The following is a 13,501-nucleotide window of genomic DNA, read 5'->3' on the forward strand; positions in this document are numbered from 1 at the left end:
ATGAACTCATCATGATGGGCTAACTGGCCTGTTTTCATTCTCATCTATCATCCTTCAGTTGTGCTACGCCAGCGTATTCCGTTAGCGCAGGCGGGGTTACCATACCATTTTCACCCATCAAAAAAAAAAACTTTCAATATTAATTCAGGTATGACAATACCTGATCAATATAAATAATATAAATAATAATACGTCTACCCACACCATAATAGTTATATATCAGGGGTAAGAAGATTGTCAGTAATGGGGACTAGTAACTCCATTGACAGCAATTTATCTTAACAGAATTTCCTTAGAAACTATCTTGGTTAATTCTTGGCCTATTTTCTTTTTAATAGATGAGAATGAAATGATACATGAGTGAGAGATGATAGGTGAGGATGAAAGCAGTTCAGTTGGCCCCTCATGATGAATAACCACGATGGTTTCCAGGAGGAACCGCTTAGAGGTCGACTTAATAGGTTATGCTAGCACTGTGGTTGTTAGACCCCATTATTTACAATCCCTTTCCCCACTCCTGGCGTATTTCTCATGATGGAACAACTGACTTGCTCTCATTCCCACCTATCATTGCTACTCTGCCAGTAATCGTTAACGTCATTTGTCCTAAACATAAAAACACAGCACTATTTTTAAAGTCGGTTCAAAAGTTGCAACCAGCGCGCCGTAAACGCCAAACGTACCTACGCTTACCAACTGAAAATGCAACGAGATATTTAATGACAATAAATTCTTAGACCTGTCGCAGAATGTTCCCGACTTATATTGCGAGTCAAGTTAAAGACTTAATTCGAATCCCGTATCCCGCATCCCGTACATTGTAGTCCGACATATGCGGCTCTCAAGTTCACTTAAGTGTTCCGTTAATGCATTATATTTGAAAGATAAACCCACCAACATTGTTAGGAGTAATATATCACAAAGTCTGACTCGTCGGGTATACCGGCTGAGGTGCGCGGTACATACAGACGGCGTCACTAGCTGCGATTTTAGATTTCCACGTAAATATAAAATTGCCAGTGAATTTTTAACATCAACATGATCATCGTTGATTACATCATCATTATTATATTAGGCATAGTCTACTGCTAAATATAGGCCTCCCCCATAAACTGCCATAAGGAACGGTTCTGAGCCACCGGCATCCATTGACTTCCAATACATTTAATGTCGTCATTACATCTAGTGGTGGATCGTCCAAACCAGGTTTGCCCATACGAGATCGTTATTCAAGAACATTTCTTTTAATCGGTATTTTTAAAAGTGCGTAATTAAATTTATGCAGTATTTAATCGACTTCAAAAAAAAAAAACAGATTCTGAAATAGTCGGAATCTTTTAATATTTTTTTATGTATGTTCATGGGTTACTTGAAGATGTGTAAATTGATTCAGATTTTTTTTTATTTTTGGTAGTTCTCAATAAAAATACCTTTAATAAAATAGTTACTAACTAAATTGTATTGTGTAATTAAACATTTTATAGCTACATTTCTTATATATTGGATATTGATTTTACACTTGATAAATTTCTCTATAGAATGCCATCACTGATAGTTTTTCAGCTGTAATTTGCGATTACAGCTAAATTATATGTTGGAGAAAGCTTATAAAGAAGTAAAAAACATCTGTCTTCAAGTTTTTTTTTTTTTATTATAGGTGATAATGAAATAGTAACCCCACCCGCGCTATCGGTATACACCGGCGGGGCACCAGTGACGGTTGATAGATGAGGATGAAGCAGGTCAGTTAGCCCATCGTGATAAATTCAACGAGAATTGTTCACGATGTTTTCCAGGGGGAACCATGCGGAGGTTGACCTGGTAGGGCATATTGCTAGCAATGAGGCTGTCATACTCCATTGCTAACAATCCCATCCCCCCCAAGTTTTATTATTAGACAAGTGCACTACAATAGGATGTTAAAAATAAAAATAAAAGGATTAATATTTTTACCATCGACGTTATTTATTCTTATATTATAATCGTCGTTCGTCATCCTGTCTATCTGTATGTCACTAGCGTTACGAATACAAAATTTCAACCGCGAGACTACATCATAAAACTGGTATCAGCCCTGCGCCGCAAGTTGGACAAAGCCCGCGATAAACATGCGCGACCCGCGCGACTGAATACGACTCGGTATCTATTTAAACATAGCAATGATGTATTAGGTGCAGTGTTCATTATCTTTATTTAATATTATTATTCCCTAAAGACTACAGCATGGGACTCGAAAAGTGCATATTAAGCCCATGTAGATAAGGTAGAAACGTTTTTTTTAATAGATGACAATGGAATGGTAACCCCGCCTGCGCTAACGGTATACGCTGGCGGGGCTCCAGTGAGGGATGATAGGCGACGATGAAAAGGCAGGTTACTTAGCTCATCGTGATAAATACACATGGAATTCAGCATGATGGTTTTCAGGGGAGACCACGTGGAGGTCGACCTGTCAGGGTATATTACTAACAATGAGACTGATAGTTCGTAATACTAACAATGCCTTCTTCCCCTCCAATAATTAATTATTAGGTACAATATTTATTATCTTTATTTAATTTTATTATCTTATTATAATTATAATAATTTATTATAATAATATTAATAATTATATTATTAAATTTAATATTATCTAAGCCCTTGTACATAAGGTAGAAAAATTTTTTTTTTATTTTAATGGATGACAATGGAATGGTACCACCTGCGCTAACGGGGTACTAATGAGGGATGATAGGTGAGAATAAAAAGGCAGGATAGTTAGCCAATCGGGGTGAATCCACCTGAAATTCAACGCGATAGTTTCCATTACGATGTGGAGGTTGACCTGACTGGGTATATTGCTAGCAATGCGACTAGTATTCTACATTGCTAACAATCCTTCCCCCCCACCGGTGGAAACGAATTTATCGATATGAAGGTTTCAATCAGCGCTCACATATAAAAGAACAAGACAGCGCATATCGCCATCTCTTTCTATCTCATGGATTCGCTAGCTAACTATTCTATCAATAGATTCGTTTGCACTTTGTCTAGGGGTGAAGGTTTCTTAAGGGTCGGCACGGTAACTGCAAAGCATCAGACGGGCCCATATGCTTGTTTGCAACTGTAGCATGTGACGGTTCGCCTATAGTACAATAGGTTTAATACCATAAGTACATAGAAAAGAAACAGGGGTTCCTATGGGTGATCGCTGCGAAAGCTGAGCTATTTAATATAAACAAACTTTAAAGTCAAGGTTCACAATAGTATACAGAGAAGACGTTACCATATATGAAATATTGACACAGAAGGGAAACTCCTTTGATGTGTTTCAAAGTGTAGTGGATGTCACAAGAAAATTAAATAAATTAAACAAAAATATATTATATCTTATATATAACCAAATTATAGTTTACCTTTTTCTCATCAGGTGTAAAAAGGATGCATACAACACAGTTTAATAAGGTCTATGAGAGCCTTTAAAGTTTTATAAATTCGATAATAAAATTAATAGAAAATACCAAAATACGTTAACATATAATTAAATTGAATTTGAAGAAAAGTTCAGTTCGAATAATAGGCTAAATCTGATTATTGAAATATCTACCCTTCGGTGACATAATCTATGACATTATTAGAGAAAGAATAGAAAGAAATAAAAAAAAAAGAGAGACGGCAGATCGGCGGGCGCGCGGGAGTCGGTTTTTAGGAATTGCGCAATAAAAAAAAAAAAAAAAAAAAAAAAAAAATGGCGGGGAGTCGTGTTTTAGGGATTGCGCAATAAAATAAAAAATTAACTGGGATATAGATCTAGGAGGGACTGGATCGATGAAGGGGTTTGAGATCTTAGTGTATCACTATCGATTAAGTGTGTGAAATTAATCAATAGAAGACTGGAGAATCCGGTGAGCTTGTTCCATTTATTACTACGTAGTTAGATTTTTGACTGTGATCACAGGCAAAGTCTATACTTAATATTTTTCCCAACAACTATTAAAATACGTATTTAGTCGAGTCCATATACCTTTAGGTAATGCGTATATCGTTAAATGCAATCACATTTAAACAAAGTTTACATCAATATAATTTACGTACTTACGTTATTTTACTCATATACAAAATCCAATTATATGGTCGTTTGATAGAACTTCATCAATTTGATTCAATGTTCTAATTGTCCAGTTTTGGAAAATACTTATTGAATCAACTATTGAACTATTACAATACTAACTAGTTTCATATCTAGTTATTATAAAGTATTTATTTATTGAGGATAATAGACTAAAGTGACTATGGTCTGGTCTCATTGCTGGGGAAACAGCCATTGATGAGAGAGAGGGGTTATTGAGTGGCGACCCTGTGAATGCAAGTGCGGTGTGGGCTACCTCCATTGTTTGGAGTGACTGTTTTATGTGTATTGTGGGGCCGTTCCTTGTGTCAGTCGGTGGAAATTGCCTGTGTTCAGTCGTGGGTTGGTGATGGTTGAGACGATGATGATGATGAAATATTTGTATTTATTACACTATTACAGTGTTGGTTTAGAATATCTATTCATACTTAACGCTTCATGGTGGAGTGTTTTTATACCATTACTCGGTCGACCAGATTAATGATTCTTAGTCTATATTTGATTATCCATGACTACATGTGGGGATTTGTTTTACTCCAGATGTACAGAGAAACAGCTTAGCTGTTGCAGGTGATTTTATGTGAATGTATTACTTTTAATACATTATTGTGTTAGTAGATAAATTCATGTAACGGTGGGATGTTTATGGTAAACAAGCCTGTATTGTTTAAATAGATATTTTGTCTTGATTTATTATAAACTTTAATATTGATTTTGTTGTAGTAAGCAAGCTGATAATAACAATTCTGTGTGTATTACTGGTTTCTAATAATATTTAATTATGCTGATATTATGGGTGTGGATTTATTTCCTAATGGTATTAAATGTACTAAAGGATTCTCTGACTATAGTTACTCTTAACTAGGTATGAGATACAGTATAAAATTAGTACTAAATGACAAGTGTGAGCTATGTATTTTACTCATATTTAGGAAGAAAGTTGTCATGGCGATAAGGTTTGTATGTGTGTTGTTTGTTCATGCTATATTGACTAGACAAGTTCAGACAGGGTTAAAATTAGTGAATCTTTATTGGATTTATATTTAATATACATATTTTGAATATTTATGGGAATAGAATGGAGATATACAAGTAATAAAATATAATATTAGTATTTTATAAATTTCATTATCGAGTTAGTTGTATATGTTGGGCTGCATCCAAGGAGATATGAACCTATTAATATCAAGTTAGGACAATTACTTTAAATATTAATAAAGCAAACACTAACACTGATTATTTACTTCTTTAATAAATTTACATTAGAGGTTAGGAATCAAATAGATAGCATATTGGGAAAATCTTCACCACACATGTATTTGAGGAATGTTCTTGATAATTAGTACTGTATGTATATATTATTGCAAGTACAATTGCAATAAGAATGATAAACTTCTAATCTTCTGTTCATTCTTGAATTTGAAAGTAAGCTTGGCTACTGATATGAATATAAAACTGCAGCATTACTGGATACTATTAATTATTTCTGGTGTAAACCATGATTATTTGTGTCACTGATAATTTAGTTATATATTACGGTTGATATATGATGATTTTATATTTAATTATATTAAACAAATACAAATAAACAAACTTGCTAGTATTTGTTACGTTGACAGTTGTGATAGATAATCAAAATTCAATTCAATACATCAATACGTCATTCAATACGTCATTAATGTGACAGATGTCAAACAAAAGGGAGGTGATACACGTTATGATTCTATATCTAAGTCTATAGAAAAATTTATATAATTTTCTGTTATTTTATAATAACTGTAGGGGAAATATTAGAATTATTTATATGAGAAAACATACTTAAATGATATGATAATTATTTAAAGACCTAATTTCTTAGGGAATTAATCATGATGATTTAAAACTTGTTTATCTGAGAAATCCTCTTAATAAATAGGTTTTACTAAGACACTAAAAGGAAGTAGATATAGTATAACTATAGTACAGCTACAATAATTGTATGGGACTTACTGTCCTTTCTATACAAATATATATTTAATCTATATCTTTCACATTATAATTATGCAATATATTACCTCTACTACTACAACATACACAAATAGGACTTATTGTCCTTCCTATATACCTATATATAATAATTGACCTGGCACTTTAATGTGTAATTTATCAGTACTTATGACAACAACCAATTAGGACTTATAGTCCTCTCTATAAAGCTACATAATTATTTAATCTGATTATTTCACAATGTGATTAATCAAACCTCTACAAATATTACAAAAGATCTCTATTACTCTCAACACAATAATAGCTTGTTGGACTTAGTGTCCTCAAACTTATAGAAAACCCAACTGGTTATTTCACGAGACGTTGTTAACTTGTGATTAATCAGTGTCTTTTAAAGGACTTATAGTTCCTTTAGATATATCTCTCTGAATAAATAATTGGTTAATTCACAATGTGGTTAATCAACTATAATATTATATATAATTGACTGGACTTATAGTTCATTCAATATCACTCATTACTTTTAGTAGCTCTCGACCTATGGGTTGGACTACTCGTTCTTAGGCTCTGGCCTAATCAACAGATGTAACTTGAACCTTGAGTATTCTTGGTATTAAGTAAATAATATTAAATTGACAATGCTATGTTATGATATAGCAATTATCAACATTATATGGCTTGGCCAATTCCAGGGTGTGGAAGGTATCCCCTATCACACAAATCTTCATCTCTATCGGACTGTCTTCACAGGTGATCTCTAATGTCACATTATAGGGCCGAAGGGTTATGTCCCATCAAAGTAGGTTCTGGTGTCTGGGTGATCTCGCTTCTTGGTCTGATCTCTTGTGGAGCCGAAGGGAAACCCCCATTGAGTAAGCTCGTAACAGGGTGACGCTGGGAAACAGTTTCGTACTGTTAGTGGGTGATCTCTATGTCGCCATATAGGACTGAAAGGGTCATCGCCCATGAGTAAGCTCTCGTGTCGGAGTGATCCTGGGATTTCAGTTCCGATCCTTTTGCCTCTGGCAAACACCCATTTATACTGGAAGCATCGTGGGGCTGGTGGAGCCACTGTAATGTTGAAGTAAATGTACTTATGTTTGGTTTGGAACTGAGAATACTCATGCCCTTATTACCATCAGAGTGCATTAATAAATAGTAATACCCTTCCCTACCTTTTAGGAGGAAGAGTTATAGATAGTTGGAAAGTCTTCCACTGGTCCGGGCGTGTGAGGGGCCCGACCGCTCCCCCATTTTTTTTTATTATTACAGTTATTCTATAATTTACTATTAAATTAACATAACTTCCTTGTTACATGAATTATGAGTATAATTCATTAATTATTCTTAATCCTTAAAGATTTATCAATCATCTTCATTATTTAACTCCTATCATATACCAATTAAAGAACCTTTTGGTTATTACACACACAACGGGTCCTACATTACTAGACGATCACACATTTATTTATCTGGCCAGATGATCAAGTGTTCTACTATAAGATCTGATTAATATTATGTGTTTATTGTAAGGGTTTATATGATTCATAGGTTGTTTGGGGTGTATAAGACAATATAGGTATGGGGCTATATTGAGGGTGTTAGGCCATTCTTTAAGGTAGGTTTTCATTAGATTTTCATGGGTTTTCATTAGGGTAGACGTTCGTAGGCTTTTCTTAGGCTTTGTAGGTTTTCCATGTGTAGCTTAGTTTAGAGGGTAGTTATTATAAGGGGTGCAAAAAGGGGGGACCATCACAATTGGTGCCGTGACCAGGATATAATTGGTTCATGGCTATTTACATATCAGATCAATATGAACACTTGGTCACAATTGGAGCTTGTGACTTCAGGGATTGGTTATTAAAATATGAAGGAGTATAAAGTTAAACAGTAATATCTGCTAATAGTATAACTCAAAACCAACTTTGATGATTATGACTAAATAATTATACCGTCATAGATCTAGGATTTGGACCTAATTTCATGATTTCTATGTCTATAGGTAAATAGCCTATTTTACTGTTATCTCATGTTCTTGGGATTTAATTTATCAATTTCATTCAGTGGTTGCCTATTGGAGTCAATTATACAACAAATTTACATGATTTGGTCTATATTTTGTTTTACTCTATATCAATTGAGTAAATAATATTAAGTATTACACTAATAGGTACATAACAGTAGTAGTGAGGATGGCTTACTAGGTTATATTCAGTTCGCATTGATCTGATTTTATGCTATAGGACACATTTATTATTCTTTTGCTTCATTAATTCTCAATACTTACTGAACTATTAATTTAACATTATATAAATTTTATAAAAAATAATTATGCTATAATGACTTATACATAAAATTTATTAAATTCTTTTTATTGTGAAAGAAATGATTTAAGATGAATTAATGACATTATTTATTTCTGAGGAAATTATTGACTTTTATTTCATAAACTTTTATGATGCAGTGACATTGATTATATATATAAAAAAAAAAAAAATATTAAATAATTATGATTTGATTTTGATCATCCTAAGATGTTTAAATAGCTTATATAATGTTCTATAGGGGGTTTCAAATTGAAAGTTAGACGTTTCATAAAATATCATTAAGGTTAGTTAGGGCCTTTAGTTACTTTATTTGATTACCTAAATTTGAAAATTTAATTAGGTGTTTTCATGTTGTTAAATTTAATTCCAACAATTTATTAGGATGCTATTATAATATTTTATTTATGGTTCTATACATAATTTCTTTATTCCACTTTACAATTATATTTCAGATTTTATTTGATTATTCGCTTATTTTGACTTAGACACTTATTATAAAAAAAAAAAAAAAAACTTTATACTTATATCAGAGGGAGATTTTGTAGGTTATTTATACATATACACTCTTTACATGCCTAAGCATTTTACATACTTAGATGTTGCGCACACTTAGTTTATTTTGCTCTTTGTAATTGCACATAACACAAGACATTTGTATCTTTTTAAATGATAATTTATTGTACAAAATAAATTAATTGATGTATCTAATATAGTTGTTTGTATTTGTGTTAGGTTTGCTGTTGTGATCTTTTGGGGTATCTATCTACCTATCTAATGGGGCTACATAATATTTTATTATAAACTTATAGATCAAGTAAAATTTGTGTCGTTACAGTTTAGTTAATACCAAAATATGTCTGTATTTATTAACTGGGTTATGGATTCCTGAGCATAGAGTAGAGATTAGTTAGATAATTAAATTTATTCAATTTTATTACAAGAGTGTTCAAGTTAGCGTTAGGAGAGTTATTATAATAGTAAAAGGGTTACGTTGGAATAGGGTAGGTCGAGACCATTTAAGTTCAAAATTGTTAGGTATATGGAGATAGTTAGATTATTAAAAATAGTCACTGGTAATTTAAGGATATTAAAGGAATATCTTATAATAAAAGTTTTAAACTATGGGGGCCGTTTGTATTATTTTATGCAACATATTTGTAAGAATCTTAAAATAGGGGGGCCGTGCAGGAATTGTCAGACAGGGGGGCCGGTGGTGATAAATTATTATTTATATAAGCTTTACTTCTATGATTAAAATTAATAAATAAAAATTAAATTTATTTGATATTTGTTAGGGACTATTATTTTTTTTATTCAATGAACACTAGGTTATTTCTTAGATGAAATATGTATTTGTGGTTACTTAGACGCTTCATAAAGTTTTATTCGTATTGTTTAAATTTATTTTAACAAATTTATTTGAACATCTTCATTTTAATATTTAATTAACTTGGGATTTTATCTAATCATTTATTTACACTTAGACAATTATTTTAGGATTCCTTTTTGCATTTATTACATTTTAATGCTTAAATTATTTCACTTCATTTCGCTTTAGGTTTTTTACTTAGGCTCTTTCGCTTGTTGATATGTTATACTCATACATTTAAGCTTTTAATTATGAACTTCCATTTAGATGTTTTAACTCGTATCTTTTAAATAGATACTTTATCTAAATTTACTGATACAAATAACGTATCTATTAGGTTCTTTATTTGAAACTCTTCACATATTTAGGTTTTATACATTTAGACTCCTCACATACTTAGGCTTTTCATACATTTAGGTTTTATAGACTCCTTTACACACATTTAGGATTATATTCATTTATGCTGTTACATTGTAATTACATGTATTGAATTTATTACATATAAAACTTATCTTGTTGTAATTATCACTCCGGTAATCTTCTTGATAATTAGGGGGCCGGATGTGACGGTTCGCTTATGGGGAAATAGATTCAAGAGGGGAAGGGGAGTGCAACAGAATATTTGTAATTATCAATCCGGTAAACTCCTTGATAATTAGGGGGCCGGATGTGACGGTTCGCCTATAGTACAATAGGTTTAATACCATAAGTACATAGAAAAGAAACAGGGGTTCCTATGGGTGATCGCTGCGAAAGCTGAGCTATTTAATATAAACAAACTTTAAAGTCAAGGTTCACAATAGTATACAGAGAAGACGTTACCATATATGAAATATTGACACAGAAGGGAAACTCCTTTGATGTGTTTCAAAGTGTAGTGGATGTCACAAGAAAATTAAATAAATTAAACAAAAATATATTATATCTTATATATAACCAAATTATAGTTTACCTTTTTCTCATCAGGTGTAAAAAGGATGCATACAACACAGTTTAATAAGGTCTATGAGAGCCTTTAAAGTTTTATAAATTCGATAATAAAATTAATAGAAAATACCAAAATACGTTAACATATAATTAAATTGAATTTGAAGAAAAGTTCAGTTCGAATAATAGGCTAAATCTGATTATTGAAATATCTACCCTTCGGTGACATAATCTATGACATTATTAGAGAAAGAATAGAAAGAAATAAAAAAAAAAGAGAGACGGCAGATCGGCGGGCGCGCGGGAGTCGGTTTTTAGGAATTGCGCAATAAAAAAAAAAATTAACTGGGATATAGATCTAGGAGGGACTGGATCGATGAAGGGGTTTGAGATCTTAGTGTATCACTATCGATTAAGTGTGTGAAATTAATCAATAGAAGACTGGAGAATCCGGTGAGCTTGTTCCATTTATTACTACGTAGTTAGATTTTTGACTGTGATCACAGGCAAAGTCTATACTTAATATTTTTCCCAACAACTATTAAAATACGTATTTAGTCGAGTCCATATACCTTTAGGTAATGCGTATATCGTTAAATGCAATCACATTTAAACAAAGTTTACATCAATATAATTTACGTACTTACGTTATTTTACTCATATACAAAATCCAATTATATGGTCGTTTGATAGAACTTCATCAATTTGATTCAATGTTCTAATTGTCCAGTTTTGGAAAATACTTATTGAATCAACTATTGAACTATTACAATACTAACTAGTTTCATATCTAGTTATTATAAAGTATTTATTTATTGAGGATAATAGACTAAAGTGACTATGGTCTGGTCTCATTGCTGGGGAAACAGCCATTGATGAGAGAGAGGGGTTATTGAGTGGCGACCCTGTGAATGCAAGTGCGGTGTGGGCTACCTCCATTGTTTGGAGTGACTGTTTTATGTGTATTGTGGGGCCGTTCCTTGTGTCAGTCGGTGGAAATTGCCTGTGTTCAGTCGTGGGTTGGTGATGGTTGAGACGATGATGATGATGAAATATTTGTATTTATTACACTATTACAGTGTTGGTTTAGAATATCTATTCATACTTAACGCTTCATGGTGGAGTGTTTTTATACCATTACTCGGTCGACCAGATTAATGATTCTTAGTCTATATTTGATTATCCATGACTACATGTGGGGATTTGTTTTACTCCAGATGTACAGAGAAACAGCTTAGCTGTTGCAGGTGATTTTATGTGAATGTATTACTTTTAATACATTATTGTGTTAGTAGATAAATTCATGTAACGGTGGGATGTTTATGGTAAACAAGCCTGTATTGTTTAAATAGATATTTTGTCTTGATTTATTATAAACTTTAATATTGATTTTGTTGTAGTAAGCAAGCTGATAATAACAATTCTGTGTGTATTACTGGTTTCTAATAATATTTAATTATGCTGATATTATGGGTGTGGATTTATTTCCTAATGGTATTAAATGTACTAAAGGATTCTCTGACTATAGTTACTCTTAACTAGGTATGAGATACAGTATAAAATTAGTACTAAATGACAAGTGTGAGCTATGTATTTTACTCATATTTAGGAAGAAAGTTGTCATGGCGATAAGGTTTGTATGTGTGTTGTTTGTTCATGCTATATTGACTAGACAAGTTCAGACAGGGTTAAAATTAGTGAATCTTTATTGGATTTATATTTAATATACATATTTTGAATATTTATGGGAATAGAATGGAGATATACAAGTAATAAAATATAATATTAGTATTTTATAAATTTCATTATCGAGTTAGTTGTATATGTTGGGCTGCATCCAAGGAGATATGAACCTATTAATATCAAGTTAGGACAATTACTTTAAATATTAATAAAGCAAACACTAACACTGATTATTTACTTCTTTAATAAATTTACATTAGAGGTTAGGAATCAAATAGATAGCATATTGGGAAAATCTTCACCACACATGTATTTGAGGAATGTTCTTGATAATTAGTACTGTATGTATATATTATTGCAAGTACAATTGCAATAAGAATGATAAACTTCTAATCTTCTGTTCATTCTTGAATTTGAAAGTAAGCTTGGCTACTGATATGAATATAAAACTGCAGCATTACTGGATACTATTAATTATTTCTGGTGTAAACCATGATTATTTGTGTCACTGATAATTTAGTTATATATTACGGTTGATATATGATGATTTTATATTTAATTATATTAAACAAATACAAATAAACAAACTTGCTAGTATTTGTTACGTTGACAGTTGTGATAGATAATCAAAATTCAATTCAATACATCAATACGTCATTCAATACGTCATTAATGTGACAGATGTCAAACAAAAGGGAGGTGATACACGTTATGATTCTATATCTAAGTCTATAGAAAAATTTATATAATTTTCTGTTATTTTATAATAACTGTAGGGGAAATATTAGAATTATTTATATGAGAAAACATACTTAAATGATATGATAATTATTTAAAGACCTAATTTCTTAGGGAATTAATCATGATGATTTAAAACTTGTTTATCTGAGAAATCCTCTTAATAAATAGGTTTTACTAAGACACTAAAAGGAAGTAGATATAGTATAACTATAGTACAGCTACAATAATTGTATGGGACTTACTGTCCTTTCTATACAAATATATATTTAATCTATATCTTTCACATTATAATTATGCAATATATTACCTCTACTACTACAACATACACAAATAGGACTTATTGTCCTTCCTATATACCTA

This window comes from Galleria mellonella, unplaced genomic scaffold (genome assembly GCF_026898425.1).
Source record: "Galleria mellonella isolate WM207_F2 unplaced genomic scaffold, CSIRO_AGI_GalMel_v1 utg537, whole genome shotgun sequence".
NCBI classification, from domain to species: domain Eukaryota; kingdom Metazoa; phylum Arthropoda; class Insecta; order Lepidoptera; family Pyralidae; genus Galleria; species Galleria mellonella.